Consider the following 27,600-nt stretch of genomic DNA (forward strand, 5'->3'; position numbering starts at 1 on the left):
GCCTGGCCCAGAAATTGTCTGAAATGATTAGAAACCTTGATATTCTGGCATCAGTCAATTGGGCTTAAATGAATGAAATAGAGCACAGGAATCCCATCCTTGTTTTAACTTTTCAGGCTGACTTTGGGAATTTCATGTCGTTTCTTAGAACATATGTTTTCTTATTCATATACTCAATTTTTAGACAATTTTAAGACAAAGAATAAAACATTTATTGTTTAATGAACCACTTCACTAAATAAATATTGCTGGTATAGAAATTATAAATATAGCCAGGCACTGGTGGCTCACACCTTGAATCCTAGCTACTCAAGAGGTGGAAATCTGAGGATCTAAGTGGGGAGTCTGAGATGCTTTTCTCTAATTAACCACCACAAAGGACCCATTTTGTAGGCTGTAAGCTTGCGGAATATCGTTGATTATTCTTAGCTCAGGCAGCCACCCCTTGTGGAGTGAGAACCATCTGTGGACTGTAAACGATGTGTCAACTGCTCTGTCTGGCTTTAAATATTAACAATTTTCAGAGGAGGGTGGTAGTAACCAGTTGTGTGGCTACACCATGCACAGACACGCTTTTCTGCACAGTTCTGTTGCCATTAGAATCACCTGAATTCCAAAGCATTCATCAGGGCTATCCTCTGAATCCACACTAGGAGAGGTGACAAACACCGCTGTCTCAGGACTTAATTTGGGACCTACTTGTAAGTGGGGTCCTTACATGGAGGGAGCCCCAAGAACCAGAAGACCTAATTCCACATTCAAGCTACTTGAAATGCAATAGAAAAGGTTTACTTTGGTAAGAAGCCCTGTGTTCAATTCCTCAGTACCACATTCACAGAAAAAGCCACAAGTGGTGCTGTGGCTCACATGGTAAAACTCTAACTTTGAGAAGGTTCAAGGACAATGCCCAGGCCCTGAGTTCAAGCCCCAGAACTGGCAAAAAAAAGAGAGAAATAAGCCAACTATGGTGGCTCAACGTCTGTGATTCTAGCTACTCAGGAGGCTGAGATCTAAGGATCACAGTTCAAAGCTAGCCCAGGCACTAAAGACAGTGAGACTCTTATCTCCAATTAACCACTAGAAAACGGATCAAGGAGTAGGGTGGTAGCCTTGATCTGAAGAGCTCAGGGACAGGGCTCAGGCCCAGAGTTCAAGCCTCACAGCTGACAGAGAGAGAGAGAGAGAGAGAGAGAGAGAGAGAGAGAGAGAGAGAGAGAGACCATTAAAAGGTAAGTGAATGTATGAGGCCTTGCATTCATATGAATTCCCTCTCTATATATTTATATATAATTATACAAACATATATAATTTAGCAATATATTTATATTACATATAAATATATAATTGCATATTTATAATATAAACATATCTATATTATATAAATATATCTATATTATTAATACACTTCTCCCTCCCTCCCTCCCTCCTTCCCTCCTTCTCTTTCTCGGAGAGCCAGAGCCCAGTTCCTCCCTGCTGTCTCCCTATGGTGTGTGCCTAATTACTTAGGAGGCAGAAGAATGGACAAGAGACCAGGAATTCAAGGCCAGCCTTGTTAACAGAGCAGAACCTTGTCTCATAAATTTTTTTGTGGGTCATGGGGCTTGAACTTGGCCTGGGTGCTGTACCTGATCTCCTCAGATCAGGGCTACTGCCCCCACCCCTTGAGCCACAGCGCCACTTCCCATTTTTTTTTTTCTAGTGGTTAAATGGAGATAAGAGTCTCAGGGACTTTAGTGCCCAGTCTGGCTTTGAACCTTGATCCTCAGATCTCAGCCTCCTGAGTAGCTAGGATTACCACACCCGGTTATTTCTCTTTTTAAGAACTCACACACTTTTTGTAAATAGAATGGTGCCATTGCAGCTTTTCCATTCTGTTCCTCAAGTTTCCCCGTCCGCACCCCCTAAAATCCCAGAGGGGAGGTGTGCAGTTCCCACTTCCATCCACCAAGAGGCACTATTGTCCATGGTTGAGCCCGGGCAGGAAACTGGGGCCTCTGCACCTGCCATCAGCTCTGGCCTTTGGCCCCTCATCTTTAGGAGCAGGCCTTCTTCTTCCTCCTCCCTTCAGAACCCTCTTACCCCACCATCGTCTTTAGTTACTGCGTCCATTCAGGGTCAAGAAGTTAACTGAAATTATCCAAGCCAGACTATCCTGTCCGCTGAGCTGGTGCGGGCTTACCTGCACGTCAACGGGAAAGAGCTCTGTCTGGCCCAATATTCTGATTTTGCAGAATCTAAAAGGGTAGGGTTCCTTCCCAATAGGAAATCTCTAAATGTTTCGATTCTGGCACTTGATTACAATTTTTCCAAGTCTGATTAGTGTATCAAATCAATCTGTCTGGTCATACCTTGTGGATACCACATTGTAGCCTCTGACTCTGTGTGTGTGTGTGTGTGTGTGTGTGTGTGTGTGTGTGTGTGTACGCACACCAATCCTGGGACGCAAACTTAGTCTGGGTGCTAGCTCCAAGCTTCTCTCCCCTGCCTTGTCCCCCCCCACCCCCCATCTCTCTTGGCACTCTACCATTTGACCCACAGCTTCACTTCTGGCTATTTTGGTAGTTAGCAGACCATAGACCCTTCCTGCCTGAGCTGGCTTCAAACTGCAATACTAAGATCTCAGCCTCCCTGAGTAGTTAGGATGAGAGGCGGGAGCCACTGGCATCTTGCGTGAAAAACTTTTTCACACCCAGCCAGCCAGTGTGATCACAGATGCAGAATCAAAAATAGATGTAGCAGAGACAAGAGTCCCACTTAACACGGCCAGATGGATCTTCCTTGGCCCAGCAAAAATATATATGGCACCACATGGTTCCATTCCTCCCTGGGCCTGAGGGAGCTGTGGTTAGAGGGCCTGTTCTGTCTTTGCTTCTAGAGTAAAGACTGCTGGACTCAGCAGTGGAGCTGATCCACTTATGCCCTACCCCAGCTCCCTGCTCAATGTCCACCAAACGAATGAAGTCGGAGTATAATTGAGATGCCCATAGCCAAGGGCTAAAGATTTCCATGTGCCTGTTTGGCACTCCCTAGAGAGATAACACATATGTTGCACACGCATGTGCACCTATGCGTGCATGTACATGCAAGTATAAACATGTGCACATACACACAGCCTGTATGCACACACTCACATGGACTCTGAACCCGTGGCTTGTCAAAAAGGGCATGGCCTGGAACAGATGAGACTAATGTGCTCATATTCCCTTCCCTGTGACTGAATTTCTGAGAAGAACAACTTAAAGGGGACCAGGCCATCATATTTTTAGCTTGTGGGTCTAGAAGTGTCAGTCAGTGGGTGGCTGGATCTGTTCCTTTCAGTTAAATCTGCAGCTTGGCCAGAACTTGAGGACAGAGGGCATGGAGGAGGGGGGGAGAACTGCTTTCCTCATGGTGGCTAGGAAAGCCGGAGAGCCGGAGAGAAACAAGAGACAGACAGACAGACAGACAGACACAGAGACATATGGGAGGGGGGAGGAAGGAGAGGGGAAGGGAGAGGTGAAATGGAGAAGCCCAGCACCAGTGGCTCATGTCTGTAATCCCAGCTACTCCAGACCAGGAAGAAAAGCCTGAGACTCTTATCTCCAATGAACGAGCAAACTCCTGGAACCAGAGCTGTGGCCTAAGAGGTAGAGTACCAGCCTTGAGTAAAAAAGCCAGGCAAAGAGCATGGAGGCCTTGTATTCAAGTCCCAGGACTGACACGTAAAATAATGAGAGTGGTCGTCATTGTTCTAGAGTGCCCCATCTTCCATCACCCACACTCAGAACTCAAACCCAGATGGCAAGTTTCTATGAACTGATCAAGAGAACCCTGAATCGCATTTTAGGGGGCGGGGCGGGGGGGGAGTATCAAGAAGTAGTGGGAGGGGCAAGGGAATAGGGAGGGGAGGGAAGGGGAGGGAGAGCATGGGGAGGGGGGCAAGGGAGAATGCCTGGGACCCAAGCATGATACTCACATGTGTGAAGATGTCACAGCAATGCCTATTGACTTTTGACTGGTACGATTAGTATGCATTCACAGTTACAACAAAGTAACACATATTGTTGTATTGGGTATTGAACTCAAGGCCTCCTCAAACATTCTAAACTTGAGCCACACCTCCAATTCATTTTAGTTTCTTAGTTTCTCAGAGAGGATCTCATACTTTTGCCCAGTTGGCCTCAAACCATGATCCTTCTGCCTCCCATGGGACTGGGACTACAGGTGTGTGCCACCATCCACAGCTTGTTGAGACAGACAGGGTCCTGATCACCATTATTTCTCCTCCAGGAGGTCTCTCAACACGCCTTTCCCTACCCCTGTCCCTCTGTACTGGGGCTTGAACTCTAGACACAAGATCTGGTTTGGCCTTTTCTGCTCACACTGGAGCTCCATTGGAGCCACAGATGCTTCCACTTCCTGCTTCTTGCTAGTTAATTAGAGAGAAGCGTCTGCCAGACTTTTTCTGCCCTGGCTGGCTTCCAGCCATGATTATCATCTCTCAGCCTCCTTAGTATTATACAATTACAGGTGGAAGCCACCAGCACCCAAGGGGTATAATTTATTTTTAAGCTACTTAAATATAACCCAGCAAGCTTTGGGGCTTCTCTCCTATAGTCTTGAAAAACACCCCGTGACTGTTTTTCACTGTGGTCTCTTTGCCATAGGCTGTGCCTTTGGCATGTCTAGAAAGCCAGGCCCAAGGCAGGCTGTTATGGCGTTGATACACATGCCCCTCAGTGGGCACATGGAAATGGACATGTGTGCTTTCCCCACCCCACCCCCACAGTCCCTAGAGCAAACGAGGCAGACTCGTCTCCCCTCCCTGGAGAGCCTAGGAAATGGCGAATGTCATCACTTCTCAGTTCTGGCACCAAGTTGGGCCGTAGACGAAATCTATTTTGAGTTGCCTTTTTCTGTCTGCTGCTTCATACGTGTGGGTCTCCTGTGGGCCACTGAGATGCGTCTCTTCCTGGCAGCCTCGCAGGAACAGAGCCAGCTCGGGGTGGGGGAGGGAGGCCGTGCTCAGGCACAGATGGCTCCTGCGGAGGGAGAGAAGGCTGCTCTCGGTCCCTTCGATCTGTGGTCGCAGAATGGAGCCTTCTTCCACATCAAGAAGCATTGACTACAAAGTTCCATGTGTGAGTGTGAGTGTGTGTGTGTGTGTCTGTGTGCGTGTGTGCATGGACAGGCATATGCATGTGCACGTCCTAGAGCTTGAACTCGGGGCCTGGGCACTGACCCTGAGCTTTTGTGCTCAAGGCTGCTGCTCTACCACTTGAGCCACACCTCCACTCCCAGCTTTTTGCTGGTTAGAGATGAGAGCCTTTTGTGCTTGAGGTTGGCTTTCAACCTTGATCCTCAAATCTCAGCCTCCTGAGTATCAAAAATTACAGGCGTGAGGCACCAGCATCCAGCTTATAAAGGTTCCTTTAAAGAGAATCGCTGAAAGCCTGTAGCTCAAAGTGGCTCGGATTCTTGGTTCTCCTGCCCCAGCCTCGTGGAGGCTGGGATTAAAGGCATGTACCACCACACCTAGTTTGTATTTCTATTTGAAGGCACCATTACCTTACAGATGTAGCTGATAAAGACATCTTACGAGTTGTTCAAATGTGAAGGTTCCATATTTGAAATCCTTCTGGACTTGAGTCCTGTCACATCTGAACCTATGTCCTCTCATGGGACTTAACCATCACTGTGTGGCGAAAGGCTCTGTTTTCTGGCAGCGTGATTGACGTTGGGGGTTGGCTCTGCCTTTGCAGACAAGTAATTGTCAGAGTTCAGTGTCACAGCCTTTCCACAGCCCTAATGGCTCAGCTTCTTCCCCATCCTTGGCGATCTGAAGTCCTGATCTGGCCCCAGGGTTTCTGGGGGCTTTTCCAGAACTTGCCCATTCCATGCCCCCATGACTCTAACCTCATAGAAAAAGCCTTCAATCAGTCACTCCGCCAGCGAGGCTTACCACCTCCAGTTATAGAGGAGAAGAAAAACCAACCACAAAGTACAATGCCTAAATACACAGTGGCACATCTCCCAGATAGAACAATACCCAGCTCTTAAAAATAACAGCCATTGGGCTGGGAGTTTAGCCTAGTGGTAGAGTGCTTGCCTAGCATGCACTAAGAACTGGGTTCGATTCCTTGGTACCACATATATAGAAAAAGCCAGAAGGGGTGCTGTGGCTCAAGTGCTAGCCTTGAGAAAGCCCAAGGACAGTGCTCAGGTCCTGAGTTCAAGCCTCAGGACTAGCAAAAATTAAAAAAAAATAGCTATGAAAACCACAGCCTACATGAGGCTAGTGCTCTACCACTTTGAGCCACACCGTCATTTCCATCTTTTTGCTGATTGATTGGAGATAAGAGGCTCACAGACTCTCTTATCCAGGCTGGCTTTGAACTGTGATTCTCAGATTTCAGCCTCTTGAGTAGCTAGGATGACAGGCATAAAACACCAGTGCCTAGCTTGTTCCTGAGCTTTTTGGCTCAAGGTTGGCCTTCTACCACTTGAGCCATGGCTCTACTTCTAGTTTTTCTGGTGACTAATTGCAGATAAGACTTTCATGAGCTGTCCAGCTGGCTGGCTTTAAAACATGATCCCCAGATTTCAGCTTCCTGAGTAGCTAGAATTACAGGCATGAGCCACCCACACCCCCCTAGCCCAACAAGATTAAGATAGAAATCAGAGACATATAAAGCAAGACTATTCACCAATTTAATGTACTATTCTGAGTGTTGGCTTTATGAATATGTATTGTATTCCCTACAGTCTTCTCTGTGTTTGACCAATTTTATAATTAATGACTTTAAAAAACATGAAGAAAAATGCCTCTCTTCAGTCTCCATTTGTCTTTTAACGATGGGGGACACAGAACCCTGTAGAGAGTACAGCAGTGGAGAGGGGGTCAGCATTAGAGGTTCTGGTGTCAAGGAGATGAGAGCAGCTAACCACTTTTGGGATCCGATTTAGCCCCGCCCCTTCCATTTCTATGGCAACCAGATCTCATTTGCATGGCTGGACCAAGCCATCTAGGGAAGCTGCTTGGTAATGGATTATTTGTGCAGGGATGCATCCTGCAGTGTGAGTTTGAGGGGTGATCCCTGATGCTAAAAAAAGGGGGGGGGTCCTCTGGTCCTATGGCTCACATGTTGTAGTAGCACATAAGGCATATCATCTGAGACATTGCTTTTGATGTTGTTCACCATAACCATAGACCGTCCAGCTGCCTCGGGTCTTGTACTGCTGCTCTGGGCATTTATTGTATGTCTGTACCTTTGTGGAAACTTCTAGAGCTTTCAGTAAAAAAAAAAAAACAAACCAGCTTGCAGGCCCCAAGGTAATTTGCAATGTGGCACCAGATGCTGATGGCTCAAGCCTGTAATCCTAATTACTCAGAAGGCTGAGATCTGATGATCATCTCAGAAAGAAAATCTGTGAGACTCTTGTCTCCAATGAAACCCCAAAAAAGCTAGAGTGGAACTGTGGGTCAAGTGGTAGAGCATTAGCCTTGAGTAAAAAAGTCAAGGGAGAGGGGCTGGGAGTTTGGTCTAGTGCTAAGAGTGCTCACCTAGCATGCATGAACTGGTGCTGTGGCTCCAGTGGTAGAGCACTAGCCTTGAGGAAAGCCCAAGGACAGTGCTCAGGCCCTGAGTTCAGTCCCCAGGACTGGCACAAAAAAAAAAAGGCAAGAGAGAGAGCAAAACCCTGAATTCAAGCCTTAGTTCTGGCATGTACACACACACACACACACACACACACACACACACACACACACACACACACACTAAAACGATATGTTCATTGTTTCATGTTTTCTAAACTCGGGAGATAGATGGACAGAGATGAGACACCAGCTCCTTCCTTTTAATAAGACCTTGAACCAGTGAATGAAATTTCTTCCTCAGTCTTCTGATATAGGGATTGTAGTTATTGAATGTGCTAAGAGGATTCGTTTTCAATACTGACGTATTTTAAATACTTAGCATAGTGTTGAACTCGGCCATTACTACCAAAAATATGAAACACCATGATTCCTTTTTTTTGGGGGGGGGGCAACAAGGGGAGGGAGAAAGAGTTTGAGGCATATCCTTGCCATATAGTCTAAACTGGCCTCAAACTCAAGATCTTACCTGAGTCTGCTGAGTGCTGGGATTATAGGTGTGTGCCACCATATTTGGTAAGACAAGATTGTGTGTGTGTGTGTGTGTGTGTGTGCGTGCGTGCGTGCGCGCGCGTCTGCGTCCCAGTACTGGGGCCTGAACTCAGCACATTGCACTCTTGCTTATCATTTTTGCTTGAGGCTGGTTCTCCACTACTTGAGCTACATCTCCACTTCCAGCTTTTTGTTGGTTAGTTGGAGACAAGCATCTCAGGGACACCCAAACCGCAGGAGATGGAAACCTTGGGAACATTAGGTAACTTAACACCATGAGTGGTTGGGAGCTTAGGCGCTATGGGGGTTCCTGTAATCACTTTCTTTCTTTTTTTTCCCCTTGCAATCATTTTGTAGCAAAGCACTACAGACCAAGTAGCATCAGCAGCAGAAAGCTACCATCTCACATTCTGGAGACAGAAGTCTGAGAGTCTATACATGGACAGGACTGGTTCCTTCTTCAACCTCTCACCTGAGCGTGGGTCAGCCTTATTCCTGTTCCACACCGCTGTCTTTTCATAAGCACTTGTGTCATAGTTGTGTCTTATAACGAGGACACTCGGCAGACCAGGTATGGTGACGTATAGCTGTAATTCTGGCACTGGGGAGCTTGAGGCAGAAGCATCTTGAGTTGGAGGCCAGCCAGGGCTATATAGCAAGACCCTACCTCAAAATAAACAACCAAGAAAACCCCCCAAGAAAACAAAAACTCAAAACAAAAGCAAAATAAGAAAGGCCATTCATCAGGTTGCTGGGAGCCAGGCAAACAGCCCATGGCAACTTCTTTCCTGGCTCTCTTGAGATTCTTGTTCTGGGATAAATGGAGGGATGGGTTAGTGGGAACCTTGTTCCAGTGTCTCCTAGGTCCTGGCCTGTGTGGTACAAGGTAGATGACACCAGGCCCACCAACTCCACAGCTACTCCTAACAGCCCTGGCACGACCAGAAAGAGCCAGGAATATTGTTGAGACAGGCTCTAACCTATAGCGCTTCCCTCCACACCAAGACCCAGGAGAGGGAAGGAAAAATACCTGTGGGCTACATAGAAAGGAAAGAATCTTCCATGAATGATTCCCTGGACTGGATGAGAGAGAGGATTGGCAGAGATAGCTGGATGGTAAAAATTTCCATCCATATGCTGGAGAAAGCCCTCAGGGAAAGCCAAGCAGGAGAGACAAAGTGAAAAATAAACAAAGCCTGGCGCTGGTGCTTCACACCTTTAATCCTGATGATTGCAGGTTCAAAGTCAGTCTGGGCAGGGAAGTCTATGAGACTCTTTATTTCGAATGGATCACCAAAAAGCCAAAAGTGGACCTGTGGCTCAAGTGGTAGAGCACCAGCCTTGAGCAGAAAAAACTAACAGAGAGCACCCAGGCGTCAGAGAAATGACTGTCTCAGTGTTCTCATGGATTTTCTGTATCCATGGTGTTTTCTGCATCTCTTCCTTTCGGTAGGCTAGGCTGTCCTTGCATTTGCTGTGTAATGCCGGCTGGTCTCAAACTAACGATTCTCCTGCCTCTGCCTCCCAAGTGCTTGGACCACAGGCATAAGTCATGTCCTTTCCTCTTCTAAGGGCATGAGGTCATTGGATTAAGCCCAGGCTTGATATGGAATGGTGACTGATGCCACCTCCATACAGGAGATGGGGAGTTTGGGCACTGGGGCATCAGGAGACAAGACAGGGGAGTGTGGACAGGCTGGGCTGCCACACACAGACATTGCCCACTGTCGACGGCCATGGCTGGGCTAGTTTCTCATGCTCAGGCCTTGTCCCTCTTCAAGAGAGGCCACCTTGTTCTCCACAGAGCTGTCCAAAGGTCCTGACCACCCCTCTTCCCATATGCAGCATTGGGTACTGTGTTTGAGGGCTCCCTTCTCCCCACAAAGGGTCTCTTGGTCATCCTAAGAATCTCAAAGAGAATATTCCTCTTGGAAAACAGATGAGAGCCCGGTGCTGAGAGCTCACACTGTTGTGCCCAGAGGAGGGGTCCCCAAAGAAGACCACGGAGATTGAGGTGTCCGAAATGCAACAGCAAGGTTTTATTGCGGGAATAATTTTGAGTCTGGGGATAATTATTTCTCATCCCTTCATTTCCCACTTCAGCTGTTTCCCAGGGGGAGGAGCCAACCCTGGCTCCTATTCCATCCGCTCTATGAAATCATTTTCCTCGTTTATTTCACCTACAGGGGAGTAATTCCTCTGGACCATTAACTGAATGGTTCCTAGCCTTTCTTTCATAAATGGCACAAGCCTGCAGGGTCCAAAAGTTAGTAACAATATCCTAAGTGTCTGGGGATCTTAACCTCTGTGACCCTAACAATGCTTCAGTTATCAGTGTAGGCCTAAACAGATCAACAGGGACCCAGCCTCAGGTTCACAAACTTTCCTGAATTTTGTGGCTGGTGTTCAACCCAAATCTTGCTCAGCTAGAGTTTTGAGCAAATGCAGGGGGGTTGGGATTGTAAACTACCCAATATTACAGATGCCTGACAAGTTCCTGTCCAGTTATGGAGTAAATAGACATGGGCAGTAGTAAGGCATGCTTACAAACTATTCTATGACCTCCTGGCTCTGATTAATTTCCAATGGCCAAGCACAAGTGACTCTAGGATCTGACACCATCTCTGCCATCCAAGCAGTGGCTTACTGCATCCAGATGCTTCATTGTCCCAGTAGTGTCTCTCCACACAGGAATAAATGTCCCATTGGCATTTCACTTGCTTGGTTGCTGGACTTGAACTCAGGGCCTGGGCACTGTCCCTCAGCTCTTCAGCTCAAGGCTAGCACTCTGCCACTTTGAGCTCCAAAGCAACTCTTCCCCACCAGCATTCTGCTGGCAGATGCGACACCACAGTCTCACAGGGACTTTGCTTTGCCCAGGCTGGCTCAGAGCTGCAGTTTTCAGATCAATGAGTCCTAAAAAAAAAGGCCACTTTACTCCAATTAGAAGCAACAAGGTGGTCAACATAGAGATAGTCTCTAAGCATGATCTTACCTGGAATTTGGTTATGGCCAAAGTTACATCTGAATAAGGATTGCTGTCCTTCTCCAGGGGCCTGTGGGAAATTGCTATAAAGTAATTTACAAGAGCAAGCTGGAATAGCAATTAAGCAATCATTTTGATAGTCCTAATTTTCCTTTTTTCTCTTTCTTGAAACAAACATTTGGAACAACTTCAATTCCAAATTTTGTCCAGAAACCCATTTCTAATGATCTTTAAAACTTTTACTGATATTTGCTTAAACACTTAACACTTTAGTCTTTATTTGCATTTGAAGAACCCTTATGGGCTCAAGACACTCCCATCGCCTCCAGGCCTCCTTTAGAAGAGGCTTTTTTTTTTTCTTCTGCAGTTTAGATTACTGCCTAGAACTCCAACAACAGTTTTAACTCAAATAAGTTTTTTCCTTAATGCAAGAACTACAAACATCATCAGTGCACCAAAAGTCCAGACTTAGTTTCCTTCTTTTTCTAAAATACACCCAATTGCGAAGTAGTATGAAACCAAATCATAAGAAGATAAACTTTTAAACATTCCTTTTAAAGCTTCTTTTCCCCAATTTAATACATTTTATAAAGGGGACAGTTTAAGAAATACTAATCATAGCACCCACATTTTGCCATCAGATTTTCAGTGTCAGTCTGCAAGGAAAAAGGATGAGGATGGTCCACTCAGTCCATGCGACCAGGTTTAAATGAACAGTCCTTGTGCCAGCTTATCTTTCAGCATGCATGGACTCTCCCTTAGGACCTTTTCCACCATGGGAACCCAGAGCTGCACCTTTGCCAGTTCACCTCTCACTCCCAAAGATGGTCACACTGGATTACTCCAAGTTTTCCTGTCCTTTCTCTTAGCATTTGATTACCTAAACATAAAAGATAGGTAAAGTTTCTGACACTGATAAACAAATTCACATTTAAATCTCTAATACATGTCTCCAAACTTTAACTTAAAGAAAGAAATTCCGAATTCCCTAATGCCTCTAGGCTAAACAGGATACAATGTTTACAATGTGAACAGCTCTATGCATTACAATACCAGATTTTTAAAATGCAGATTTCAGGATCTTTAGAAAAATACTTTTTTACCAGTTCCTCTTTAAAACAATGCAATAATCCTTTAAGACATTGGAAACATTCAAACTTCATACTTTTCTTGAAGTTTAGACTCAGATTTACCCAATTGCCTTTGTGTTTTAAGTATAAATTCATCCATTGTTCTATACAGCATGCTGACAATTTAACCTCGAATATGTTCAACCACATCCATTCACACACACATTCATACTCAAAGATATCAGCCGTTCATTTTCTGGAAGTTTTAGTATCATGAGAGTTGTGCCAATCTTACTCTTGCAGGTGAGAACCAGGTTCAAAACAAAAAGAATTTTTTTTTTTTAACAAGGCAACTTAGCTGGAATTTATTTTTCCAGGGTTTGTTACAACTGCAGGCACGGGGGAGCGGCCATACCAGGCCTGGGGCCCAGAAACGTTCACGTAAATAACAAAGACATATACACACACAAAAATCACAAGAACTGGTACCAATTTCGAAAACAAAACCAGACAAAATAAAATACACCTTACAAGACAGAAGCAGAGACCTTTAAGTATCCCCAAATTTTGATGGCATGCCTGGCAGCAGTCAGAGTGAGGAAGACACCTGGGGCCCTGAAAACTCTCAGGGCCCCTCTCCCGTGGAGACTTCCATTCTCTGGCAGCCGGCTGGCCAAGGCCAATCTACCTGCAAAACTGCTATCCGGGGGGCAAGAGTTTTTCATTTCTGACAAGACTCAGTAACATCTCAGTCCTGGGAAGGGGAGAAAAGCAGAGAGTGACCCACTTTTTCCTTTTAATTATTATATTGTTGTTGCTGGCAATCTCCTGCACATCCTGCCAATGTGCAAGGGTCAGATCTAGGGGAGAAGAGATGTTATTCCCTATCTTAAAGGAGTAGAAAACAAGTAGACTAGAGACAAACACGCAACAGGTAACAACCAACAAATCCAAAGAGACAAAGTTCACAGAAAGTTCCCGGGACCAAATGGCTCCCCCTTACTCTCACTCGGGAGCTGCCCAAACCCACTCCACTCAGTGTATCAAACCAGACGGACACCTCTTCGGTGCCCCCAGATGGCTTGGGGTCCAAAGACCCTTTGCCCAGAGTGGGGATCGGGACGTCTCCTGTTCCCTCCAGGATCACTGTCCGGACACGTCTATCCCAGTGAGAGCCAGCAGATACAGATGCGACCGCTCGACCACTACAAAGTGGAAGTGAAAACAGCAACGACACAGACACAGACAAACAGCAAGCGCTCTTACCAGTTACTAAGCAACAAACCTTTGGGGCCTCAGAGGGTCCCAGTGGGGTTCCTGAGGGATCCCGGATGAGCCCCCACCGAGATCGAGGTGTCCGAAATGCAACAGCAAGGTTTAATTGCCGGATAGCAAGCCAGGCAAGGAACTCTTCCGCAGGCACTCGTCAGCGAGGCTGGGAGGAGTTGATAGTCAGGTTTTACACAGCGTATTTAAAGGCAAAAATCAAACAGTTGCTAGGCAAGTTGGGGGGGGGGCAGCATTCTACAGTTGCGAAAACCACAAACTGTTCATTATGGTCCAGAGGTTCCTTTCAGATAAGGTGACTTATTAACTGTTCTTTCCTGTTTATGTATCTTCTGGGTTCGAAACTCTTATCTTTGAGTCAAGCTGAGTTTCTATTCTGCCTAGTGGAAGGGGAATAATTTTGAGTCTAGGGGTAATTATTTTTCATCCTACAACACCTGTCACGCCAGCTACTCAAGACATGGAGATATGAGGATCAAGGCTTGAAACCAGCCCTGGCAGGAAAAGAAGAAAAAGGAGGAGGAGAAAGAACAGAAAGAGGATGAGGAGGAGGAAGAAGAGAAAAGGAGAAGGAGGAGAAAGAGGAGAAAGAAGAAGAGGAGGAAGAGAAGGAGGAGATGGAGACTGAGATGGAGAACAGGAGAAGGACGACGACGACGACTAAATTAAGAGCCATTATCTCTGAGGCATGGACAAACTTGAAAAATGTCCCATTCACTTCAGGCAAGTAACTCTTAGAGTAAGCATGAGGCTAGGCTTGCTTTGAAGGAATGCAACCCAGGACCCTGGATCCCCTCCCATGATTGCAACACCTGTTAGACCCAGGCTCCTTGGGAGTCCTTGGCTTCCTCCCTACAGCCATGCCCACAAGGAGCCTGGCTGGGCCTCTGGGAGCAGGGAAGGGGCTGGTCTCCGGGATGACTAGTGGGGAAGGAATGTCCCAGCCACAGGAAGCCTAGTTCAGGCTAGGAGCCTCTGGGATAGGGTTGATTGGGGCTTGGTGGCAGGCAAGTCCTGGCAAGTGAAGCTGAGAGGTAAGAGAAGGAGTGAAAAGGGAGGGGCAGGGACAGCAGGAAGGACAGAGGACATCCAGAAGATGTGTGTGTGTGTGTGTGTGTGTGTGTGTGTGTGTGTGTGTGACACTGGCCAGTTCCTCCATACATGTCAAACATGCCAGATGCATTCCTACTAGGACCTGAAGCTCTAGCCCATGGGGTGGGGCAGACTACAGGTCAGACTGATGGGTAGAACTATTACCTCCAGATGCTCACACTAGCAGTCGAGCTGCACCTAGTCTTTCAAGGGTTGCACATACCAAGGGACAGCAGCCAGACGCTGCAGGACAAGAGGGCTGTGGCTCACACCTGCAGGGACCAGATAGCAAGCCAAACACTGCCCCTGCAGCTCTGTCCCAACCAGCCAGGACCAGATCCGTGATGGCCAGCTTCCAAATTAGAACAAGATGGAGGAAGCTAATTAACACTGGATGCTTGGCTTCTAGCTCAGTTCTGCCTCAGTTTCCCCTGGACCAGTAGCCTCCAAACAAGACACACCTCAATCTCCATTTGTCCAACATCAACATATCCTGTTTTTGGTTATTATCCTTGGTCTGTTTTCTTGCACACAGACCATGGAACTTCTTTTCTTGCTAAAATGAGCCTGACCAGCATGGTAGAGCATGTCTGTAATACCAGCTGGGAAGTCAAGAACAGAAAAATCAAGGTATGAGGTAAGCCTTAATCAATCACAAGTTCCTAAACATAAATAAAGCACAACAGTGCTCAGGGGCTTGGTTCAAATGGTGAAGTGCCTGCCTAGCAAGCACAAAGTCCTGAGTTCAAACCTAGTACTGTCCAAAAACTACAATGTTTAATGTGGTACAAGGCTGCATGTGGTAGCAAAGCAGGATAACTTAAGGAAACAGGCCTGGTGAAGAAATATGGTATTTAGAAACTTAGTGAAACAACAGGATGCCTTCCTTCCTTCCTGAGGGGTGCATTCTTTATCCCAGGAATTAACACCTGTCTGACAGGATGTACACCTTCCTGTGAAAAATGCTTCCCCAGACTTAAGCCACCTGTTCCCAAATGCAGATAACAAGGTGCCTCCTTATCTCAAAGATAAGGATCTGTTTTATGGCAGATCTCTAAATCCAGACCCCCCAACCCCCCCCACACTTTACCCTATAAATGCTACAACAGTCCAAGAAGCTGGGTGTCTCTCTGGGTGTCTCCTTATGTGTGAGAGTCTGTCTCTCTGTCTCTGGGCATCTGTGTGTGTGGGGAGTGGGTGTGTTTGTGTGTGGGTCTGTGTCTCTCCACGTTTGTCTAACTGCGTGTTTGTCTCTCCATGTCTCTCTGTATCTCCCTATGGGAGCACCCACAGTCAGCTAGAGTTTATCTGCTTTTGTCTGTCTGATTACCTGTTTACTCAATAAAACTCTGCCAAGTTTTCTTACTATTATGACTTATCCAGAAGTTCTTATTCTGTGATCGAAGTCAAGGACCCTAAGTGAAGAGTTTATATATTTAAAGGGAAGCATCACTAAACATCACCTTACTCTGATGACAGTAGTACATGTCTGTAATTCTACATTTCAGGAGAATAAAGTAGGACCAATGGCAAATCAAAGTTGACCTAGGCGACAGAGTGAGTCCCTGTCCTAAAACAAACAAACAAATGGGGGGAGGAGCTGAAATTACTAATCTAGAAAAGAATGTTGACTTAATTATTACTGAAAACTAATCTAGACTGGTAGCATAGCTTAGTAGTAGAACACCTGGAAGTGCTCCAAGTCTTGAGTTCAAAGCCCAGTACCATCAAAAAAAGAAGTCCAATTGATAACATAGGTGTTTGGCACAACCAGTCCCAGGTAGTCACAGCTAGAGGCTAGGATCACCTTGTTAAGTGAAGGCTACATAGTCCACTCCCCAGCGGGGAAAAAGAAAGGAGGTCTCTTCAACATGTGCTGCGTGGCAAAGAAAGCTCCTGGATCAAACCAATACTGAAGCAGATTTAAATGCCCTCAGGATGGATAACCAGATTTAAGACCCTCACAACACCAGTCTAAAACCCAAATCCCCACCTTCATATGCATTGATTCAGCACGGTCAGACCAATGACGTATCGTGTCTGTAAATTTGTTGCTACCCCTCCCTCCACTCAGGACCAATAGAGAAGACCCAAATAGGCTGCCCTAGCCAATCACAGAAGATGTCTCATTTATGTTCAGCAGCTTCCAGCTGCTCCAGGCCAACAGCCTCCAACCTGTGCCTACTTGTCTTTGTCTTTTTTTTTTTTTTAATCCTCTAGGGTTTCCTTCTCCTTTGCCTTTGAGCCATGCCAAATGCAAATGATGCCACTGACGCCCTTGGTACAGCGAGCCCTCAATGGACAGTCTGTTCTCACCTGGGTGGCATTTGTATATTTTCAACTGAGCACTTTTTTCATTGTTGTTGTTATTTGCATCCCAACTAAAATGCCTCTTCTGTCTCGTCGTCCACAAAGCAGGAAGGATGATGTCTGCTTCACTGGCTAGTCCCTGGAGGCTTGGGCATCTGATATACCAGGAAGTCTGTGCTGAAATGAAAAAGGAAACATGGGTTGGGCTGGGAAGATGGCTTAGCGATGGAGAGCTTGCGGAGCATGCATGAGCCCTGGGTTTGATTCCTCAGTACCACATAAACAGAAAAAGCTGGAAGTGGTGCTGTGACTCAAGTGGTAGAGGGCTAGCCTTGAACAAAAGAAGCTCAGGGACAGCACCGACACTCTGAGTTAAAGCCCCAGGACTGCAAAAAAAAAAAAAAGGGTTGAACCAAGTTAGGGTAAACCATAAGGATATATGTTACCTCATCGGATCCAGCGAATGGATGTGTCCAAGTCTGAATGTGTCTATTCAACAAAGCCACTTCCAGGGTGTAATCTAAACCTAAAGGGATTTCTGGAAGGTTCCCTGAGGGGCTTCAATATGGTGGTCACTAGCCTGGCATCAGTGGCTCACACCTGTAATCCTAGCTTCTTTCGAGGCTGAGATCTGAGGACTAAGGTTTGAAGCCAGCCAGGGCAAGATATGAGACTCATAGCATTAATTAGATAGCAAGTGGAGAGGTGGTTCAAGTGGCAGTGTCAGCTTTGGTTGATAAAGCTCAATGACAGGCCTAAAGTTCAAGCCCCAGGACTAGTGTGTGGGCATGCACATATAGGCACAGGTTTGTACTCTGCGCCTGGGAACTATCCCTGAGATCTTTAGCTCGTGGCTAGTGTTCTACCATGTTGAGCCACAGAACCATTTCTGGTTTTCTGGTGGTTAATTGAAGTCTCATAGACTTTCATGATCAGGCTGGCTTTGAACTATGATCCTCTGATCTCAGCCTTGGAATAGCTAGGATTGTAGGTGTGAGCCACTGTGCCTGGCTCACCCTCATTCTTTGAAATCAATACAATGTGGGGATTCTGAAACTTCCCTGAGGCACATGGGAGAACCATGAGATTCCTGGTTTTAGCAGATCACAGGAAAGCAATCCAGATGCTGAGGGGAAAATGTTCCTAGGCAAAATCTAGAGAGTCCAGACATCCCACCAGTGGGGTTCCAATGGGAAGCTAACCTCTCCCAGCAATACGTGCAAACCCACACTACCTTTCCAAGCAGCGAGGGAGAGAGCCCAAGCTTGGCATCAGCAGGCTTTGGGAGGTTTGATTATGTAGGATGTGGGGGTGTTGATGGTAGGTGGCTGTTTTCAGTTTCCAGCCTGCCCACTGCTGGTTCTGTGCCACCCAAAGACAATGTCAACAAGTCACATTGTTGGATGGATCACCTGGTGTGCTCCAAGACCCCCAGGTAAAGAAAGATCATTCTCACCAGCCTGGATAGTCCAAGTAAGACATCTGACTCACCTCCCAGGGCTCAGGGGAAAGGACAGTCCCCCTTTGGGAAGCAGGTGCTGGTGACTCATGCCTGTAATCCTAGGTACACAGGTGTCTGACATCTGGAGGATGGAGCTTTGAGGCCAGCCCCAAGCTGAAAAGTCCTGGGTGCTCCATCTCCCAGTTAGCCAGCAAAACGCCTGGCTGGTGGCATGGCTCAACAAGTAGAGTGCTAGCCATGAGCAAGAAAGCTGAGAGCATGAGGCCCTGAGTTCAAGACCTGATAATTGCAGTATAAGTAAATTTTAAAAAATAACCAGTCTTGGTGGCTCATGCCTATAATCCTAGTTACTCAGGAGGCTGAGATCTGAGGATCTAGGTTCAAAGCCCACCCAGGGACTAAAGTCAGTGAGACTCATTTCCAATTAACTACTAGAAAACTGGAAGTGGCATTGTGGCTCCAGGGGTAGTGCGGTAGCTTTGAGCTGAAGAGCTCAGGGACAACATCCAGGCCCAGAGGTAGGGAGGTAGCCTTGAGGTAAAGAGCTCAAGGACAGCGCCCAAGCCCAGTGTTTAAGCCCCATAACTGACAAGGAGGAGGAGGAAGAGAAGGAGGAGGAGGAAGAGGAGGAGGAGGAAGAAGAGAAGGAGGAGGGGGAGGAGGAGGAGGAAATTTAGGGAATGCCATCTCAGCCTCATGCATTTGTAGAATGGGGGGGTGGAGACTGAGTGTGGCTCCCATCTGGTGAGTTGTGGGTCAGTAATGGATTTGTGAGCTTCTCCATGAGAAGAAGGGTGAAGTACTCTTATCTCCAAACCACAAGCCCAGCCTGATTTTCACTCAGCACTTTTTTTTTTTTTGAGATAGGACCTTAAGAGCCCACTTAAGACATGACAGCCCCCTCCTTTGGGGGGGGGGTTGATATAAAAACTGTGTAGTACATGAGTTTTCAGTACTTGTATAATGTGTATCACTGCCTTCTAATTTTAGAAAGGCCAATAAGTTTTAAGCATTCAATCTTTCTTTTCTAAAAATATTTTTTTTAATTTTTTAAAATTTTATTTATTTATTTTATATATTTTTATTGTAATTAGTAAAAGGGTTACATGATATTTGCCAGATAGAAGGTGCATTAATTCACATACATTGATACCCTTTCACATGTCTTGGTACCCATTTTAAAAATATTTTTATTAGCTTTAGTTGCACAAGGGGTCACGATTCAACAAATCAGTTCACATGTATCTTGCTTGATTTTTACCCCAATATTCCATCTTTCTTAAAGGTGTGGTAGCACATATCAGTAATCCCAGCACTTGGGAGGTTAAGGCAGGAGGATTCCATGTCCTGGGCCATCCTGGGAGACCCTGTCTCAAAAAAGGTAGCAAAGAAAAATGTGGCTATTACACCCTGTTCATTTCTTCTATTAGAAAACAAATGAAACCAACTTGGAATGTGAATGTGATGGCTGGAGTTCCAGTTGTCACATTGGTCCATAAGGTTAATGCCACATCTGAGGGCTGGCGCAATGAACATGCTGAAGAATCCAGAACACCTGAAGTCTTTGTGCTGCCAGATATCCAGGGTAGCTCACCCGGGCTTTTCAGTGTGAAAGGGAGAAAACTTTATTTAAGGCAGGGCTGGGGGTGGGGGGCGTGCCCAATCTTCACAGCAGAACCTAATGTTAACCAATAGCAAAGGGGCTGGTGAATCAGTCTAGGTTCTTAGTTGCCACCATGGTCTAATTTTAACTGGGTTGAACCACACAGGGATGCATGAAAAAGCCACTGAGGAGTGACTGGTGGGTGCAGTGTCTCCAGGAAGTCTGGAGAACAGGGCTTGGAGGCTACATAGGCAGAAACAAAGTTTCCCACCCATTGTGGAACTGACTCAATGCAGCCAGTGTTGCAGCTGTGGGAGCTGACAGCATCTGGCTGCTTCCCTCTCTCCAGTCATGAAGAGATGTGGTTGCCTGCCTCCCAGTCCTTGCTTTTCTTCCCTCTAGTCACAGGTGGGCCCCAGGGCAACATGCTAGCTGCAAGAGAGGCAGGCTCCTGAGAGCCAGAATAAATAACAAGTGGCCACACTGCTCACCTCTGGCCCCTCTCCAGGGCCAGCTCTTTCCAGGCCAGATATATTTAAATATCTATCCATCAGCCAGATGCGGTGGCTCATGCCTGTAGCTACTCAGGAGGCTGAGATCTGAGGATCGCAGTTCAAAGCCAGCCTGAGCACTGAAGTCCGTGAGACTCTTATCTCCAATTAACCACTTGAAAACCAGAAGTGGCACTGTGGCTCAGGGGGTAGGGCATTAGCCTTGAGCTGAATTGCTCAGTGACAACGCCCAGGCCCAGAGTTCAATTCCCATGACTGACTAAAAAATAATCTATCTATCTAAATATACATATTTAAATGTATCTATATCTAAATATATATTTGGATATCTATGAGATAAATATCTATATCTCTCAATGTATAGGTATATGTATATCTAAATATACTTTATTCATTCATTCATTCATTCATTCATTTGCCAGTCCTGGGGCTTAAACTCAGAGCTTGGGCACTGTCCTCGAGATTTCTCAAAGCTATAGCACCACTTCTGGTTTTTTCTCTGTATTCGGTACCGAGGAATCAAACCCAGGGTTTCATGTATGCTAGGCAAGCACTTTACCACTAGGCCACGCTCCCAGCCTAGCCACTCTATTTTTTTTCTCTTTGCCAGTCCTGGGACTTAAACTCAGGGCCTGGACATTGTCTGAATTTTCTCAAGGCTAAAACTCTACCACTTGAGCCATAGCACTACTTCTGGCTTTTCTGTGTGTATGTGTGTATGTGGTACCAAGGAATCGAACCCAGGGCTTTGTGCATGCTAGGCAGGTACTAGGCCACTAGACTACTCTCCCAGCCCTAAATATACATTTAGATACATATATACATATCTAAGTATATATCTTCATCCATAAATATCTATAGACCTATAAATATTTATGTATCTATACTTACACTGGCATTTTTATAGATATATGTATATAGACATTTATATACATACATATAAATTTAGATAAAGAGCTAAATATCTATAGTTAAGTATAAATGTTTAGGTCTATATCTAAATAGGTATATAGATATATATTTTGTAAAATATATCTATTTAAATATAGAGATATTTAGATTTATATCTAAATAGGTATTGAGGTAGATAATATAGATATATTTAAAGAAGACCCTTCTAACTCAGAGCTGTGTTTGCGAAGTTTCCTGCAGTTGCCCTCAAAGAGAGACTTTGACACCAAGAAGCAGGAACCAGAAGATTTTCCAAATAGCCTAGTTTCTATTTCTGTGGAAGTGTCTGCCTGCTAGGCAATCCCTCTTCTGGATGTACAGACCCAAATGTACATGTCTGGAACAGAGTTATCCATAAGGGCCAAAAGGCAGAGCTGGGCGCTGTGGCTCCTAGCTACTTGGAAAGCAAATGCTGGGACCATTATGTTTTGAGACCAGCCTGGGGGGAGGGAAGATAGCAAGAGCTCATCTCAACAAAACAGCCAGGTGTCATTTCTCATGTCTGTGCTTTCAGTTGTGTGGAAGGCATAGGTAAGGTTATCAGGGTATAAGATCCTATCTGAAAAAAATAATTAAGCAAAAGGGATTGGGGCTATGGCTGAAATGGCAGAGGGCCTGCCTAACAAGCACAATATCCTAAGTTCAGAGCCCCATGATGATGATGATGATGATGATGATGATAATAAAGTCTGGTCTGGTGGCTCACACCTGCAATTCTAGCTACTCAGAAGGCTGAGATCTGAGAATGTGGTTCAAAATCAGCCTGGTCAGGAAAGTCTATGAGACTATTTTTTAAATCTATGTTGGGACTTGAACTCAGGGCTTGGGCACTGTCTCTGCACTTTTTGCTCAAGGTTAGTGTTCTACCACTTGAGTCACAGCTCTACTTCTGGCTTTTTAGTGGTTAATTAGAGATAAGCATCTCATAGACTTTCCTGCCTGGCATAGGTTTGAACCATGATCCTCAGATCTCAGCCTCCTGAGTAACTAGAGTTACATGTGTGAGCCACTGGAGCCTGAAGAATGTGTGTGTGTGTGTGTGTGTGTGTGTGTGTGTGTGTGTGTGTGTGTGTGGCTTTTATCTTCAATTAGCCACCAAAAAGCTGGAAGTGGAGCTGTGACTCAGGTGGTAGTGTGTTAACCCTGAACAAAGAAGCTCAGAGATAGTTCCCAGGCCATGAATTCAAGTCCCAGGACCTGCATACATGCGAAAAAAATGAAAAAAAAATGGGCTGAGAGTTTAGCCTAGTGGCAGAGTGCTTGCCTAGCATGCACAAAGACCTGAGTTCGATTCCTCGGTACCACATACATAGAAAAAGTCAGAACTGTTGCTGTGGCTCAAGTGGTGGAGCCCTAGACTTGAGAAAGCCCAAGGACAGTGCTCAGGCCCTGAGTTCAAGCCCCAGGATTGGCAAAGAAAGAAAGAGAGAGAGAGAGAGAGAGAGACAGGGAGGGAGGGGGGATTGTTACAAGGAAGGAGAAATGGGGAGAAGTGTTTAATGAAGAAAATAGGGACAGAGTTTGAGCTTGAGAAAACGATTCAGTAATGGTGCAGGAATCTGGTGGCAGTGGTTGTGAATAATAATGAATCTGTATATCATCTCTGAATTGTATGCTTCCGATGGTAAATTTATTTTCTGCATATTTTTACAATGATAATAATAATAGTCCTATTAAAACATCTATTTGCTCAGAGCCTAGTGTCTTGAAAGACTCTGAGCTGGATCTTATTAGCAGGATGAAAGCCAAGAACCAGATTGCCAAAACAGCCGATCTGTTCATTTACTCCATTGATAATAGTAACCACTCCACCGCGAAGCAGTAACCTTATACTCAGTTGTCCTAATGATCCCTGAATGTAGATGCACACACAGAGACTTGAATAAAGATTCAATGAATGAAATTCTTCCAGCATCTTTACCTTCCTTGCCCAGAAACAATGCAGAACAATAATGAAACTGAAAACCTCAGAACCATTACCAGATGGTAAATTTTGAAAGACTAGGTGGAATGTAGCCAACCATCCTCACCAAAAATAAAACACTACTTCCCTCAGCAGATCCAATTATCTCTCTAAAAAAAGCGTGGGGGGGGGGTGAGAGGGGGTAACCCACCTCCCAGCAGGCAGCAGATCCAGCAAGTGACTGGTGAGAATAACAGTGAATAATCAAGTAGCCAGAACCCAAGGTGAGAAATAAAAGATGGCCTAGCCCAGCCATGAAAGTAAACATCGGGGAAAAAAAATATTAGCTAGCACTAATGGCTCACGCCTGTAATCCTAGCTACTCAGGAGGGTGAGATCTGAGCATCATGGTTCCAAGCCAGACTGGGCAAAAGACTCTGTGAGGCTTTCTTTTTCTTTTTTTCTTTTGATTGGTTGTGGGGCTTGAACTCTGGGCCTAGGCACTGTCTCAGCTCTTCAGCTCAAGACTACTTCCCTACCCCAAGGCCTGGACGTCACAGCCTCCTGAGTAGCTAGAATTACTGGCCTGAGCCACTGTGCTTGGCTCCTGTGACTTTTTATTATCTCTAACTTATCTTTTTTTAATCTTTTATCTAGTTTATCTTATTTATTTAATATATCTTTTTTTTTTTTTTTTTTTTTGCCAGTCCTGGGCTTGAGCTCAGGGCCTGAGCACTGTCCTTGGACTTTCTCAAGGCTAGAGCTCTACCACTTGAGCCTCAGCACCACTTCTGGCTTTTGCTTTTCTATGTATGTGGTACTGAGGAATCAAACCCGGGTCTTCATGCACGCTAGGCAAGCACTCTACCACTAGGCCAAACTCCCAGCCCCTAATTTATCTTTCATCTGTAATCTCTCTACCAAAAAGCTGGATGTAGAGCTCTGGCTCAAGTGGTAGAGCACCAGCTGTGAGCAAAAAATTCCCTAGGACAATGTCCAGGCCCTGAGTTCAAGTCCCAGGATAGGCACACGTGTGTGTGTGTGTGTGTGTGTGTGTGTGTGTGTGTGCGTGCGCACACTTATATACATACAGAGAGAAAGAAAAGGAAAAAAAGAAAGAAGAAAAAAAAACCATGTACTGTTCTATCGTTCACGGTTAAGTGTTCTCCTCTGGCCCTATGAATATGTATAAGTTGACTATGAATATGCATGACCATATGCATATAAGCTCACACTTTCTCCCATTACTTTGCAGGGCAGTGTGGGGCTTTTTCCTTGCTGACATGACTGGTCAGGTTCACATGGTCTTCCTTTCCTGATTTTTTTTTTTTTTGCCAGTCTTGGGATTGGAACTCAGAACCTGGGCACTGTCCCAGAGCTTCTTTTGCTCAAGGCTAGCGCTCTACCACTTGAGCCAGAGCACCACGTCCAGCTTTTTCCGTTAAAGTAGTGCTGAAGAATTGAACCCAGGGGCTTCATGCATGCTAGGCAAACACTCTACCCCCAACTATAGTCCCAGCCCCCCTTTTTCTGAGTGTTGACATCTTTGGGCTTCCTCCTCTGGCCAAGATATGAGTCTCTGTTACAAACACCTCCCCAACACACATTAACACTCTCTCCCAACTTCCAGTGTATGTCTGCACTGGAATTCTGTGTCCAGGGCCTGTATGGAGTTAACTAGGGCCTTCTAAGGAGTGAGGCCTGTCAGATCCTGGCTCCCAGCCTGTTGCCCTCTTGGACACCTCTGCAGATGGTCAGCACCCTACCTTATCCTTCCAGAAGGCTGGGTTGGGTAGGAAATGGGGACATCCAAGTTTTGGAAAGGTGGGAATTAGCTGATTTGTATGTGTGATGAGCTAGTGAGAAATCTAAGTTGTACATGCCTGTAATCTCAGCTATACAGGAAGCAGAGGGTGGAGGCTGGCCTGCGTCAAAGCCAGACCCTCTTACCTGAAAAGTAGACTTAAATACAAAAACAAGCTGTGAGAGTAGCTTAAGTGGTAGAGTGCCTGCTGAGCAAGTGTGTGGCTCTGAGTTCAATCCCCAGTACCACCAGAAGGAAAGAAACAGAGAGACACATACATACACAGAGACCGATCTATTATAAACATGAGGACTGGTTCTTAAGATTATATTGCATTGAGGATTTTTGCTGAAAGCATAGATTTTAGTGCGTGCGTGCACACACACACACACACACACAGAGTAACTGTTAAATGTGCCTCACCATGGTAACCATTGCCTTGCATTGCATACCTTAAATATATACCATAAAGAATAAAAAAATATGCTGGGTGCAGTGGCTCATGCACATAATACCAGCTAGCGGGGGAGACAAAGAGTAGGAAGATACAAGTCCAATGCCAGGGCACAAACTTAGTGAAACCCCATCTCAACAAACAAGCTAGGCGCTATGGTTCCCATCTACCCAGCTACTGGCGGTAGAGGTAAGAGGATGGCAATGTGAAGTCAGGGCAGTAGTGTGAAACCCTATCTGAAAAAACAAACTAAAAACAAAAGGACTGGGTGGAGGTGTGGCTCAAACGGGAAAGCACCTGCCTACCAAGTAGGAGGCTCCAAGTTCAAATCAACATATACATATACAATGCTATAAAATAATAAAGCCCAGTGAACATTCCAGGAGAAACCACACAGTCCAGTTGAGCCTGTAGCCAGATACTGGCCCAGCCTATTTAATAAACACATTTGACACAGGCAGCTAAGGGAGGTGCAGGAAGTCAACTGGGGGGCCTCCCTGACTTGGGTCCCAGCCACAGAGGCATGGAAGTTGGTGGCTGTGATTGAACCACAGCTTCTGGCTGGGCTCTGAGCCCAGAGGGAAGCCACCAGACACATCCATGCTGCCAACAGCAGCACCTGGCTTATCAGGGGTGAATTGTGGGCCCTCCAGATTCTGGGCAGTCTAGGTGACAGGCTGTGTCACTTGTTCATTTGTACTCTTGAGAGTCAGCTTATATAGTTTGGGGCAGACAGTATCTGTTTTCTTTTTGAGTCACCTAAAGAAAAAAAGGGGGGAACGCTGGAGTTTGGCCTAGTGGTAGAGTGCTTGCCTAGCATGCACGAAGACCTGGGTTTGATTCCTTGGTGCCACATACATAGAAAAAGCTGGAAGTGGTGCGATGGCTCAAGTGTTAGAGCTCTAGCTTTCAGAAAAGCCCAAGGACAACGCTTAGGCCCTGAGTTCAAGCCCCAGTACTGGCAAGAAAAAAAAAATCTGTGGGCTGTATGGGGCTTAAACTCAAGCTCATTCATATTCTCTCTCTTTCTCTCTCTCTCTCTCTCTCTCTCTCTCTCTCTCTCTCTCTCTCTCTCTCTCTCTCTCTCTTTCTCTCTCTCTTCCTTTTCCTGGCTTCCTTGAGACACAGTGAGCCTCTTGGGTGGGTCAGGGACCACTCCATGAGGAGATGGGTTCCAGCCCAGGATGTGATTTGTTATAGATTCAGGCTCAGTTTCCCAGAATCCCCTGTGTCTCAGTGTAGGAAGGCCCAGAGATGGCATAGATATTACAGAACTAACAGGCCTGGGGTAGCCCAAGGTCCCTGCCCCTCCTGCCCGGCCCAGCCCAGTCCAGCTGCCATGCAGAGTTTCAGGCTGACTTGGAGTTCAGGATCCTCCTACCTCCACCTCTTGTGTGCTGGGATCACAGGTATGAGTCACCCTGACCTGCATTCAACCTTGGTTTTATGGGCTTGGAGGAAAGGTTCAGTAACTGATGGGTGTGGTATGCTCTGGCTCTGTTGTCCTAGGAGAAACTTACGGAGTGTAGGAACCTCATCTGGTCTGTCCTAGTGCTTAGCATGTACCCAGAGTCATCACAAGGCACTGGGGGGGGGGGGGGTTGATTGTGGAATGATTGGCTAGGGCTGGTGTGTACAGAATCTGCATTCTCTAGAAGAGGACATCACGGCTCCTTTGTCATCGGTGGGTCTTGAACTCCGGGTCTGGGAGCTGGCCCTGAGCTCTTCAGCTCAATGCTAGTGCTCTAGCACTTTGAGCCACAGTGCCACTTCTGGTTTTCTGGTGGTTAATTGGAGATAAGTGTCTCACGGACTTTCATGTGTAGGCTGGCTCTGAATCGCGATCCTCAGAGTTCAGCCTTCTGAGTAGCTAGGAATACAGGCGGGAGCCACCAATGCCTGGCAAAAATACTTTAACACAGCACAAAGAGCCCTGAGACTTTCCTGACTGTCTCGTAGAGCTTGGGAAAGATAGGAGTCTGGAGGCAGAGTGAGGTTCTAGAGCCACAGGGCAGGTGACCCCAGTCCTGGCCCTACT

The 27,600-nt window shown here is 46.0% G+C and overlaps 1 protein-coding gene across 1 annotated transcript in view; it reads right to left on the bottom strand.

Annotated features, from left to right (window-relative positions):
- The window catches only part of Ocm2 (oncomodulin 2), a 47,710-nt gene that overhangs the window by 11,495 nt on the left and 8,615 nt on the right, over positions 1-27,600 (bottom strand). The window contains exon 2 of the mRNA XM_090324306.1: positions 16,880-17,050. The gene's annotated coding sequence lies outside the window, so the exon portion shown is untranslated. The remainder of the gene's footprint in view (positions 1-16,879; positions 17,051-27,600) is intronic.

Source organism: Megascapheus bottae, chromosome 34 (genome assembly GCF_031878675.1).
Source record: "Megascapheus bottae isolate mThoBot1 chromosome 34, mThoBot2.hap1, whole genome shotgun sequence".
NCBI classification, from domain to species: Eukaryota; Metazoa; Chordata; class Mammalia; order Rodentia; family Geomyidae; genus Megascapheus; species Megascapheus bottae.